This window comes from Chenopodium album, chromosome 5 (assembly GCF_948465745.1).
Source record: "Chenopodium album chromosome 5, dcCheAlbu1.1, whole genome shotgun sequence".
NCBI lineage: Eukaryota > Viridiplantae > Streptophyta > Magnoliopsida > Caryophyllales > Amaranthaceae > Chenopodium > Chenopodium album.
In genome coordinates, this window is record NC_137838.1 from 24,108,346 (window position 1) to 24,122,086 (window position 13,741).

A 13,741-nucleotide genomic window follows, 5' to 3' on the forward strand; every position below is an offset into this window, starting at 1 on the left:
AAACCGGGCCCAGTTCAGTAAATTGGCCATAACTTCCTCAATATTCGTCGGAATTGGGCTTATAATATATCGTTGGAAAGCTCTTGTCAAGCCCCATCCGACTACACTACTATTGGACCCATATCACGGACCAACCAAACTGGATTGGCTGTTTTCATAAAAATAAGTTTTCAAAAACAGAGAGAAGAGAAAAGAAATTAAAATTATCCGCAACACTAAACTTTCCACACTTTCACTTCATTCGATTATGATTCGACGCGAAAGGTACTCATCACTGGGTTTGGTTTTGGGGAGACACAAATGGGTGTCTACAGAAGCCCCCACTTTGACTGAGTTTGGAGAAACGCAAGTTTCGAAAACAAAAGTCAAAGTATCGATAGGGACGGAGAATGATTCAGAACGTTCTGCGATCCTAAATCATTCTTTTAACGTCGATACCTGTAAAATAGCGTTAGTTAAACAGATAAAAGAGTTAAGAAACGCGTATCTTGCACCGTCGAGCACACGTCTTTGAAAGTAACCGATTTGCTGCCGCTTTCTGTTGTTTTGATGACCTCCTGCCACGAGAATGCCATCCCGCTTGAAAACCGCTACGCTTGTAACTGCTTCCAATATCCGCCTTGATAATATTCCACGACCAAGGGAATACTATCGAAGATTGTTTCACTTGAAACAATCCTCTTCCGCTTTGATAATATTCCACGTCTAAGGGGATACTATCGAAGATTGCTTCACTTGAAATAATCCTCAGTTGTTTTTGACAACTCTCCACAATCTAGGGAACGCCATCTTGCTGTTTTGATGTTCACTCGTCTCTGAACAAAGAGCTTCTTTTTTTTGGATATGTTCACGCGCCTCTGAACAAAGAGCTTCTTTTTTTGGATATGTTCACGCGCCTCTGAATAATAGAGCTTGAAATACATGTTCACACGTCTCTGAACAATAGAGCTTTTGATGATATAAATTTCTGAATGATGTGTCCACGCGTCTCTGAACAAAGAGCTTGATAATAGGATGCCCACGCGTCTCTTGATCAAAAGAGCTTGAAAGAAATGTCCACGCATCTCTGAACAAAAGAGCTTGAAAATAGGATGCCCACGCGTCTCTGGACAAAAGAACTTTGAATGATATGTCCACGCGTCTCTGAACAAAAGAGCTTTGAATGATATGTCCACATGTCTCTGAACAAAAGAGCTTTGATAATATGTCCACGCGTCTCTGAACAAAAGATCTTGAAAAGAAATGTCCACGCGTCTCTGAACAAAAGAGCTTCGATGGAAATGTTCACGCGTCTCTGAACAAAAGAGCTTCGATGGAAATGTTCACGCGTCTCTGAACAAAAGAGCTTTGATGATTGAATGTTTGTTGCGATAATATTCCGAAGAAAAATTTCCGAAGACCAACGCTTGCCGATCTCTAAAGCTCGCTTGAACTTTGCTTCCGCTAAAACCAGTATGTCGGTGTCTTCGTGATGAGCCAATTCTTAGGCGCTTTAAGCTAAGTGAGACGATCTTTCATTAGGTCGATCGCTTATTGTGATTGTAATCAAACTGACTACTTAATCATGTCAAATTGCTCATAGGGGCTAACTGGCGCACCAAGGAACCCGAAATTGCCGTATGAGGTCGAAATCACCCTTCAGAGAGGCTTCGATCTCTATCGCTGCTGAAATATCTCTGGCGCCAAGAATTGACTCTGTTGCCAGATGCTGGGATCTAGCGCCAAGCGCTGAAATCTATTTCCATACGCTAGATGTTGTCGTTTGGCGCTGGAGTAGGGTCTTCCCTATTCAGCTGCATCTGTATTTATTTTTGACTGTAGAACTTTGCTAACTTTTATTTAATTATCTTAGGGTTGACCTAAGGTTTAATGTGTTTGACACATTGACTTTACACGACTCAAGGTATAAACTTGACTCTCTGTGATTGACTTGAGGTTGACTCGACTTGAAGTGAAATGACAAGTGTGACTCATGACCCGTGTGTGCATTGCATTATGATTGTGCGACTCGAAAATGCAAAAAAGCAAAAATTTTCTGTCATTTTTGTGGAGGGTACCGAATTTCTTTCGAAAAAGAAAGACGCGAAAAAAAATCGAAGGTTTTGAAGGTGCATGTTGAATGAGCTTAGTCAAATGTTGTTTCTCACAGTACAAGGATTTTAACATCTTAGACTATCCTAGTTGACTCGATAATGAAAGTATTTAGGTAACTTAGGCACGGAGGCTAAGCACTTCATACTTCGTGATGCAATGACAATTATGATTGACGAGTGATGGGACAAGGCATGCTTCAGCGTTATGTTAAGATTTCATGACAAAGGATTCCTAAGGGAAGTATATTTGGTCATGTATTTGTGCAGTGTGTGAAAGTGACACTAAAGCTAGGCTGCAAGAGCTAAGTGTGTGGAAAAAGATTATTTCAAGAAGAGTCAAATGATGGTGAGTCTTTAGGCTAGGTAAGCTAATGATGTAGGGATCAAGCCCCCAAGTCTAGCTCTCTAAGTAAATAGGGATGAGCATAGGAGATCCCTTGATATGATCATGGTGTGTGAATATGAATGCATGTTTATTACGGCCGCACCTCGATGTGAGGTTGCCTACGTATCCAATAGGAATCAGGCCGAACGTAGCTCTAGCCGAACCTCGCACAATTATGTATACCTCAAAAAGGTCTTTTTAAGGGTTGTAGCGTTGTTAGGCTAAAGGTTATAGAAGAAAGGGATAAAGGCTCAAGATCCTAGATAAGCCCCCAAGGTGTGCAACCTTGCTTTTGAATCTTTATTTTTATACTTGAGGTTTTCTACTCTTTTTTAGCTCTTTCTTTTGCTTTAGCATTTATCTCATTTTTATAAGTGTGGGAAATCTCGATCATGCGGTCTATCACTCACTTGACATTCATGTTTCTCAGGCACGGTACCGAGCACTCGATAAGAGACGCGATATGAGACGTATTCATATCAAAGACATGTTTATGTCAATGACATTGGAACACTTGCCCTTTTGTACACTTGTATTTGTTTTTTGCTTTTGCTTATTTTTCCTATTTTAATTTTTTTGATACACTCAAGCTTTTAAGATTGCATAAGTTACACACCATCCCATCCCAAGGTTAGGTAGATATGGGTTGAAAAAATGAAGGGTGTATCATTAGACGAGGCTCAATGTGGTTTACCTAAAAAAAGATTGTATATTTGAAGGGTGGCTACAAGGGGTGCCTTAAATCATTGGTATACTTTGTGCTTAATTTGACATGGATTTTTTTTTTTAATGCAATACAATGAAATGATCATATGTAAGAAAATGAATGCTCATTTTATTAAAAAGGGGAAAAGAAAGAATCTACAAAATTAATCTAAGGGAAAAGAAAGGTGCCTATGCTAGACTTATTGGGGAAAGGGTAAATAAAGAAAAAGAAAAAAGATGTCATGAAATCTCGTCGTTGAAGCTCGCCTCCTGTCTTGTGTTGTTTGCTTTATCATCACTCGCTCTTCTTGTTAACTGGAGGTATGGGAAGCTTGTTATTATCAATCAAATGTTGGATAGCCTCCTTTAGCCTCCAACAGCTCTCAGTAGCATGACTTCTACCTTGATGGTACTTGCAGCGCACATTTGGACTCCAATTAGGCACTCTCTTCTCAAGCAGGGGATCTTGAAGAGGTCCACAAGGAGTAATGAGTCCCTTGGCATGGAGTCGATCGAAAGCATCATCGTAGCTAATCCCAATAGGGGTAAAATCCCTTTTCGCTTGCTTTCTAAATCCTCGACTATCCATGGTTAGGATCTCACTAAGGTTGAAGATACCAACACTGTTGCTAGAGTAGGTGTTTTCTGAAGAAGAAGGATAGTCGTTCTTCTTCCTTTTATAGCCACTGTTGTTATTGTTACTGATCTTAGCCTTCTTGTCACGCGGAGGAACATGAAGGAGATTTGCATCAATGAAGTCTTGAACACGATCCTTGAGGGCAAGACACTTTTCACTAGTGTGACCGCGACCTTTATGGTATCGACAATAGGAATTTAGATCCCAATTAGGAAAACATTTTTCAGATGGAGGGTCTTGACTGGGACCAATGGAGTGAATATGGCCTTGATCGTGAAGACAGTCAAAAGCTTCGTTGTGAGTCATTCCTATTGGTGTGTATTCTTCAATGGTCCATTTTGCCCGTGACTTAGGAGCATTGAGTTCTTCATTAAACCCTTCGATGGCCATCACCCGATTTTCTAATCCTTCTACCACGTTCAAGAGCATGGCAACGACATCTTGCAATTTTCGAACGTCCTCTTTTAAACTTGACGAGTCTTCCCTGGTATTATCTAAGAAAAGACTTTCATCCTCCCCAATCATGGCCACTTCATCGAGAGAGGTCATATAAGCTGTCTCGATCATGGGCTCTCCTACAGGTGTGATAAGAAGTGATGGATCGAGGGATGCTTGGTCATCTTCGATGGCTAGAATCTCGGAAGTTTTATTGTTATCGATCAGATCTTGAATAGCTTCTTTGAGTTTCCTACACTCCTCAGTGTCGTGACCCTTTCCTTGGTGATATTTGCAGTGCTTATTGGGATCCCACTTGGGTGGCCTAGATTCTGGAAATGGATCTTTGATAGGCCCTATGGGCATGACTAGTCCTTTGTGATGTAGCTTCTCGAAAGTTGTTTCATAACTCATACCAAGTGGAGTGAACACCCTTTTTGACCTTTGGATTTGTGATTTAGAGGCGTTCGTGGCATGCACCTCATTAATGGGAGAGGAAGAAGAAGGAAGGTCGTTCTTCTTTCCTCTCGCACTATTATCTTTCAGAAGGTCATCTTCAATGTCAACGCCTATATTATAGACAACCTTGAAAGTATTCAAGTTGTGTTGGTACCTTAAGTGCTTTAAATACTTCCCTTAAAGATTCTTGATAAACATCCTCACATATTCTTTTTCGGTAGGAGCCTTGACCATATTAGCAGAAGTTTCTCCCTCCATTTGTTAAAGAAAGAAGTGAACCCTTCGTTTTCTTTTTGTTTTAACATCTCAAGTTGTCTATGGTCTGTTTCGTCTTAGATGTTGCACTTATATCTATCTATGAAAGCGTTTGTTATCGATTCCCAAGAAGAGGTTTTCTCTTTGTCAAGGGAAAAGAACCATTGTTGACAAACGGTCTCGAGAGATAGTGGGAACAGAGAGGTGAAAACTTTCTTATCGATACCCTTAATGCTCATTATAGTTTCAAAAGCTCTTAGATGAAAGTAAGGGTTATCTGTTGCCTTGAATTTAGGGATGTCAGTGGCGTTGAACTTATGCGGAAGAAGTTCCTTGTCCAGCGAGACCCCTTGTGAACTCATGCCCTGAAATTTATAGTCACTAGATAGCTTTCTCAAACTTTCTTGCATGAGGTTCATTTGTTGTTGCATCACAGGGTCATCAATTTTGAGGGTTAAAGCCTTTAACACCTCATTCACGTCATTCAATTGATTCCTAAGTTCATTGACCTCTTCATGACTTGCCATTATCTTTTTAGCCTTCCTCTTTTGACGAATCGGTTTATCAAAAAGCGAGACTTGAACAAAGGTGTTGTCCTTGATTAATCGTCCTTCTCTCCTCGACCAAGTACTGTGGAAAAGGAATTTGGGGATATTCATTGTTAATTATTTAACTCAAACTTTATTCAACATGCAATGGATGGAGGAAGTGAAGAAAGATTGGAATAGAATGTGAAGAAAAATGATGTAGATGGAGGGATATGAAGAATTAGGAATAGAACATATCCCCAACTCAAATGACGGAAAAGACCGACTCATGCATGAACCTAAGACATGGTCATGGTGATATGTACTCAAAGTGTGTGCCAAGACTAGTGAGTGTAGGTGATACGTTAAGACTCATGTCATTACCATGTGGCTAGACTCAATTAATGACTCGACAAGGTGTTATTGACAGCGAAATTTAACCGACTTAATTAGCAAACTGGTTAATTAGAGACTAGGTGATGACTCGATCAATAATCCGAACTGTCGGCAAAACGACAGGACTGGCGTCGCACTGTGTAGTGTAGCGCCAGACGACAGAGTTGTCGCCAGGCGCCACACTCCACACTCCACAGAGTGGCGCTACAGTCCAGACTTTAGCGCCAATGCTGGAGCTTCAATCCGAGACTGTTTTCGGTGTTATTAATCAACAGGGGTATGCCTAAAGTCGTACAAGGTCAATTATGATTAAAATATTAGACTTTATTTACTCAGATTAATTAATTAATTAATTAATTAGGCAAAGTTCTTTAAGTCATTAATTTATTAAATCTCAACACAAGTCAAACAAACGGTTAAGAGAAACATAAAATATATGCACAACAATTAATGCACAATTAGTCAAGTAGGCACAATATGATGCAATGAGTTTGCAACCTAACCATGGCTCTAGTTCTCTGAAGTTCGGGATATGGTTTAGTCAATAAAGGGTCCATGGTTAATTGTCCAGATGCACCGCGCGGAAGCCTAACCGTGAAGGGTTGGCGCGAGTGGATGGGACACCGCGAGTTTTAGAAAAACTCACTTCCATGGTTTGGTGAATTCAACATTCTCGGATGTACCCTTTGTTGCTCAGAGCGTTCAATCAGGTAGATGGAGCATGAATTCCCAGAGGGTTATGTCCATATGTAGAACACATATGGGTTTCGGAAAAATGAGAAAAAATTCAATCAGGAAGTAGGATCGAGCAAACAATACGAAAAACTGGTCGAAATTAGAACGCATATTTCTGGCTCGGTATTGGAAGAATTTGGCGCCAGCAAACAGAGCTTGGCGTCCAAAGGGAAAGAAGATAGAGCAAAAGAGTCGCCAACAAGTTTTTTAGGAACTTGTAAACCGTTCTCGAGGTGAAAGTTACACCCCTTAACGATCCAAGAGATCGTTAACTCCATAAGGTCTTGAACCAAATAGGGTTCGGGGATGAAGGTACAAATCCAACCTAAAAGAGATTGAACCTGCCCTAATAATAGGCCTCTACTTTATTTAGATCGTATTCATGTGCGTTATCTGATTAACATACAATCAATAGGATTAACCTTAAACCTGTTTAACTATGTTGGTTGAATATAATGCACAAACAAACTATTATTGGTGATCACTTGAAATTATAATCATATTAACCCTAAACAAGATTATTAATTATCTTATTAAGTGTGATTACAAGTACCAATTCCCTTTAAACATGCATAAAAGGCGTGATCAAGCAATAAATAATATATATAATATCAAGCAACATAATAATAATCATCATAATAACAATTATATTAATAATAATAATGTTAAAGCATAATAATAGCAAGATCCTAGGCATGATACTAACAAGATTAATAACAAACCCTAGCATGTCACTAAGCAATAAAAATCAAAGCTTTGACCCTAACATGATACTAACAACCATAAATATTAGGAAGAAAATATAAGGCATCATAACGATCATATTTAGTATTAAAGTTACCCTAGACATGATACTAGGAATATCATAATAGCAACCTAAACATGAACTCTATATCATAACATCAATAAAAACCATTAAAGTACTTACTTGGATACCTCGTACCTCTTTCTAATAACAAAATACACACGTTAGTAACTTCAAGGAAAATAATAATCAAAACAATTAAATTAAATAATTGAAAGAGAGGATTGGGACGTTTATACTAGTGAATGAAAACGGAGTTTATACGACGTTATTTATAGAGAAAATCAGCCAAAAAGATAAAATATCAAAACAGAGTTTTGGCGCAGATAAAACCGAACCAGCGCCAACGCTGGCTATTGGCGCTAGACGCCAACATTAGCGCCAGGCGCCAAGCGTAGCGCCAGGCGCTACAGTTGGCGTTTGGCGCTGATCTGGAAATTCACTCGTTTTCTTAAAATCAGATAAAAATTGCCGTACAGGAGGATAAAATCGTATTTTTCCTCAAAAATACTCTTTGATTTTAATTAAAACTTCTGAAAAGTCAACAAAAATCAATTTATCAATGCTAATTGAATTAGGAATGAAAAGAACCTTCTAGAAGAATCTAGAAGACTAAAACCATTCCTAATTGCATTAGGAATGATAAATCTATATTAGGCCCTCTTCTAGATCATTGGGTCGCATATAAGGCTCAAACCGGGCCCAATTCAGTAAATTGGCCATAACTTCTTAATATTCATCGGAATTGGGCTTATAATATATCGTTGGAAAGCTCTTGTCAAGCCCCATCCAACTACACTACTATTAGACCCATATCATGGACCAACCAAACTGGATTGGTTGTTTTCTTAAAAATAAGTTTTCAAAAACAGAGAGAAGAGAAAAGAAATTAAAACTATCCGCAACACTAAATTTTCCACACTTTCACTTCATTCGATTATGATTCGACGCGAAAGGTACTCATCACTGGGTTTGGTTTTGGGGAGACACAAATGGGTGTCTACAACTATTAATATATTTATTAACATCAAATAATAATATATTAATGTGTAATAATTACGCCAAATATATAAAGATAACATTCACAAATACTACTAATAATTTATGTTAATATATAAAAAACTTAGCTTATAATTAATAATTAAAGTTCATAACTAAACTTCACAAATAAGCTCACTAATTTGGTACGGGGGCACCCACTCCGACAATTCTACAAGCCATAAAATAACATGAAAAAGCCCACATGTTGCCAAATTCATTAATTTTGTTGCTTATTAACGGGCCTTCCCTTTGAATCTTTCAAACCTTAGAAAAAAAAACAAATATTATATTCAAATTACTAAAAATTTCAAAAAAATGTTAAATAATTCGTGTCACAGGCTTAGTTTGTTTCTTTCAGAAACTTGTATGTCATTGAAAAATGTAGAAAGCTAAAGTAAGACCTTTATTTCACATAAATGACCAAGTAGGACAAGTTAAAGTACAAGTAAGAACAATAAATAGGTTTTATTGGCTTCAACCTTTCTCCTTTTTTTTATTTTATTTTTTTTATCTAGTGTACAAATGAAGGAACAAACACTTGGTTAGATCATATACTAGTATATTTGTGAATTTATAGCTAAACATGACATAGATGTGTTAAGTAGATAAGTTTTAGAACAAGAGAGAGCCATAAAGGCCAACAATGTCTTGTTCCTTTCCCGTTTTTGTATCAAATAGTGAAATGGATGAATGAACACCTTTATCATGTCTAACAACATAATATTTGTGTTCTAGAGACCTTGTATTATGACTTAAAAGTCCTTAATTGACAATCTTTAGGACAATCTAGAACAAAAAAGCACCAAAACAAACCTAAAATGGCTTCTCTCTCCCCCTTTATGTGTTCTTTAGTGAACTAAATGGAGTAATGCATGACATCACTGTCATTACTTTTTGATTAGAAGACTTTATTTACATAAATGAGAAAATATGACAAGTTTAAGAACAAGTTAGAACAATAAATTGGGTATTTCGGTGAAATCGGCTTCAACATTCCCGTTGTTTTTATCTAACATACAAATGAAGGAACAAACACTTGATTTACATCATATATGTAATACTCTGTATTTTTATTATATTTTTATGCATATAAATAAATTATTTATTTATTTTATTTATTAAAATGATTATTTCATTTTAAAAAGAATTTATTTATTTAAATAAATTATAAGTGTGTGTAAATAAAATGGACCATGAATTAAGGCAACAAAAGTATGTTTGATTGGGTCAATCCTATTTAAAAGGGTGGATCAACTTATTGGGAATTTAAGGGCCCAATAAGTTGCCCCAAAGGGAGAATTTGAGAGGGAGTAGGAATTAATAATGGCAAAGCTGTAAATATGAGTTTATTTCTTAAAAGGAAAGTATAAATACTTTAAAACTTCAAGGTTTTTCCACTCAAGTTCTTATTTGCCAGATTTCTCTCTCTTTTTTTTCTCTCTCTCGTTTTCCCTTATTTTTCCTTCTCTTTTTCGTTTTTATTTTCCACTTCCACGCCACTATCTCCTCTCTCTTTCTTCCTCTTCACGCATGGCCACCACCACCGGCAGCCCACTGGCGGCAGTAGCAGCGTCGGTAGCCTAACCGGTCGGCGCCTCCTTTCTCTCATCTCTTTTTCGGTTTGTGTGTGTGTTTAAAAAAACACTACAAGAAAAAGGGGAATTAGCGACGGATTTGCAACTACATTGGATTTGCGACGAATTTGCAACTACATTGGTTAGTTGCCAAAGGCCTCATCGCAAATCCATTTTTGTGACTAATTTTTGAATAGTCGCAAATTTAACGATGAATTTGCAACGACTTTACAACTGTTATTTAGCGACTAACTTTCAAATTTTAGCAGCTAAATCATTGTTTGTTGTAAAATATTTGTGACGGATTAGCGACCACAGAGACCAATGTTTTAAGATTACTTTTGCGACGAATTGACGACTATAAGACCAAACTTTTACGGCTGCAGTTTAAACAGTCGCAAATTTAGCAACGAATTCGCAACTGCCATTTAGGGACTAACTTTCAAATTTTTGCAACAAAATCATTGTCCACCATAAAATATTTACGACGGATTAGCGACTACGGAGACCAATCCTTTAAGATTACTATTACGACGAATAGTCACAAAAAGTGGTTATTTGCTCCAGTTTTTAGTGAGCACCGGAACAAAAAGTGGTCAAATTTTTTTTTTTAAAAAAAATTTCTTTATTTATGATTAATTAATATTATCTCAATTATACATAGATAAAAGTTCAAAATCTAATACAATATGTCTTTACACTACAAAAAACAGACTAGAAAATGTTTATCATAATATAAACTATTCTCTTGTAACTTAGTGTAGCGCATGGAAATGGCAGCGATGCTTTAATGGCAGTGCAGCAGTAGTAGCAAACTAGCAATAGCGTGGTAACAGCAGCAACAAGTATGGTAGTAGCAGCAGGAGTAATCTCTTATATCTTGTTTAAATTTGCTTTATTTCCTCAGCTAAGGAAGAGCGCATACCAAATCTGCATCCCTGTCATGCCAAAAAGATAACATTTTAGACTTAATCCTACTCTAGAAAACACCATGATATAATTTCCACACAAACTAAATTGCAATGCTTTTAATTTTAGCAATAAACCAACATGCCACACTATTTTACACAGTAAGTTATCTTGAAGCTACTTGCCAAAAGAAAGTATCCATCATATCATAGATCTTTACAAAGCAAAATTTTTTGCTAGCTAAACAGTAAAATTAACATGTAATTTCAAAAAACTAAGGGATAGTTTATGATATTCACATGAAGCTATTAATAGTTATCATGCTACATGGCTGCATTAATTTTTACTGATTGGGAAAATGGGGTGAAGGAAACAAAGGTTAGAGAAAAAATCTTTATGATCCAACTCAATCGAATAAAATCAACGGTGCCATAATCAATTTTATGAATTAAAAATTATGTAGTTAGGAAAATTGTCAGGATTCGGTCCACTGGTGACCGATAAGCTAGCCCTTGCTTCACTGCAATACATAGCAATAGCAGCGAAGCAACACAAATTACAAAGAAAATAAATATGGTAACAACTAGCCCTTCTCTGACAACGTCAATAAAGATACCGCCTCAAAAGTAATTCAGCGGCAAACTTACCCTCATAGTTGGTGTGATGACTCTATCACATCTTTTATATTCCTGAAAGTATATCTGTGGAAATATTAAGCTCACGCATCAGTATTTTGAGCTTTGGTCACTAGCAGATAATCTAATAAAGCTACAAGAGAATTGAGCAATACATGGAATTAGGTACACAGAAACAACTATCAAATTTAGTTTCTAAGGATACAATAGTATTCCATTACCCCGCAGCAAAAAAGTGTTCAAACATCAAACTCATATCAATTTCAAAGCATAGACAATAGATGATTTCAATAAAGAGAAAGTTATATAATAAAATTATGAACATCACAGGCTCACAGCTTTAATACAAGGCTAAATAGCTAACTTCTGCAAATTAGAGTCCTAAGACAAACCTTTACCCACTTGTAAGATATATCACCCAATATTCCATTGCTTAATATAACATTGCAGCAAACATAACCTAGGCACAAATAATCAAGTACACACACTCACACTGAAATAGATAGAAACTAAAGAGAGGGAGAACATCATTTAGTTCACAATAGAATAGCTCAATTAACAAAGCAGTAGCAGAATTATAATAACTTTTTGGTAGATTGGAAACGTTATTCTATTCGTTAACATACTTGCCAACATAATAATTCGAGTCAAAATAATTCACACAACAATCATGCATAGGAGGGCCTAATGTGTAGCAGTGTATAGATATTATAGAAGATGAGCCTTACTATATCTGATTTTGCCTCCACTTTTCTCCACAATATGGAGATCAGCCAATAAGAAAGCCAACTAAATAATTACGGAGAAATACACAACCTCATTTCAAAATTAGAAGGAAAAGAAATCCACTTTACTTGTCATGATGGCAGGATATACAAAAGAGTTGACAACATAGGCAGTTTTAAACCGCATCCATAATGCACACCAGGTGACCAGGATTATCAACAACAGAATCAAATGGAATTTCAACTCTCTCCACAATGCAACGAATTTCGCCATCTTCCATCACTGCCATTTTACAAGGGGGTCATCGTGAACTGAGTGCTCTGCCTTGACCATTGTCTTGGCTCAGACCCAATGATCACATCAGGGTGCCCTTTTTTGGAAGCTTAGGCTCAAACCCAGCCAAGCTAAGCAGAGAGATGACACTAACAAGGGTAAGCATTGTCTTGGCTTTCCCCTCTTTCTTATTCTTATTAGGGTTTTGAATTTGACCTAAGTAAGATTAATTTGGCGAAAATGACAATCAAATAAATGTAACTCGAATAATTGTAGTGTAACTTGATTGAAATTACTACAATTAGATTGAATTAATTGCGCTAAAAAACGATTGAATTATTTCCCTAAATTTAGTGCTTTGAAGTTTCTTTTAATCTATCTAAAATTCGCATCAAATTACAGTAATTCGATACATACTATGATTATTGAATAATTTGAATGAATATATACATCAATTAGATTGACAAATTCAAATCAAATTACATTAGGAGAAGGCAAATTCAAAAGCCTACCTTGATAGTACACTCGTGGCGCAGCGATGCTTCGGTGTGGCCGTGCAGAGGGGCGGTGTTTCAGCAACAAGGCCGCACAGAGGTATGGCAAACTGGCGGTGGAGTGGTGAAGCAATGAGCGTTGCAAACTCCATGAGTAGAACAACTGACGTTTCTTTTCAGAAAATTATTAAAAGAGGTAAAATATGAAAAGTAGCATGGGTTTGAATGTTTGATTACTTGATACTTTGATTCGATCTCTTAGGGTGATACTTTTTTTTTTTTTTTTTTTTTTTTTTTTTTTTTTTTTTTTTTTTTTTTTTTGACAGAATCTTAAGGTGTGAACTAAGCTAAACTCAATTGTTTATGAGAAAAGTAAATTAGGAAATGAATAGAGTTGAGCTAAGCTGAACTGAACTGAACTGAACTAAAATTAAATTAAACCGTTTTGATATATTTCTAATTCTTATTCTAGTTATTTTAATGGTGCAAGTAGAGTCTACCATAGTCGTGATTGTCATAGTCAACCAAGGCGTTAGGGCTTCTAGGTAAAACTTCAAATTGGAAGGGCAATCCACTCGGTGAACTTACCTTACCCTAAACCAACACAAGTGGATAAAGTAAATCAGTGCATGAGGGTGCTCAAGGGAAATCATGTCG

The 13,741-nt window shown here is 36.7% G+C and overlaps 1 long non-coding RNA gene across 1 annotated transcript; it reads right to left on the minus strand.

Moving 5' to 3' along the window:
- Positions 1–10,648: 10,648 nt before the first annotated feature.
- Positions 10,649–13,299, minus strand: LOC145630606 (uncharacterized). Its single transcript, XR_014112120.1, has 3 exons — positions 13,103–13,299; positions 11,604–11,657; positions 10,649–10,985 (listed from the first exon to the last, which is right to left on the minus strand). It is a non-coding gene; the product is annotated as an uncharacterized LOC145630606 (long non-coding RNA).
- Between the last annotated feature and the right edge of the window lie 442 nt (positions 13,300–13,741).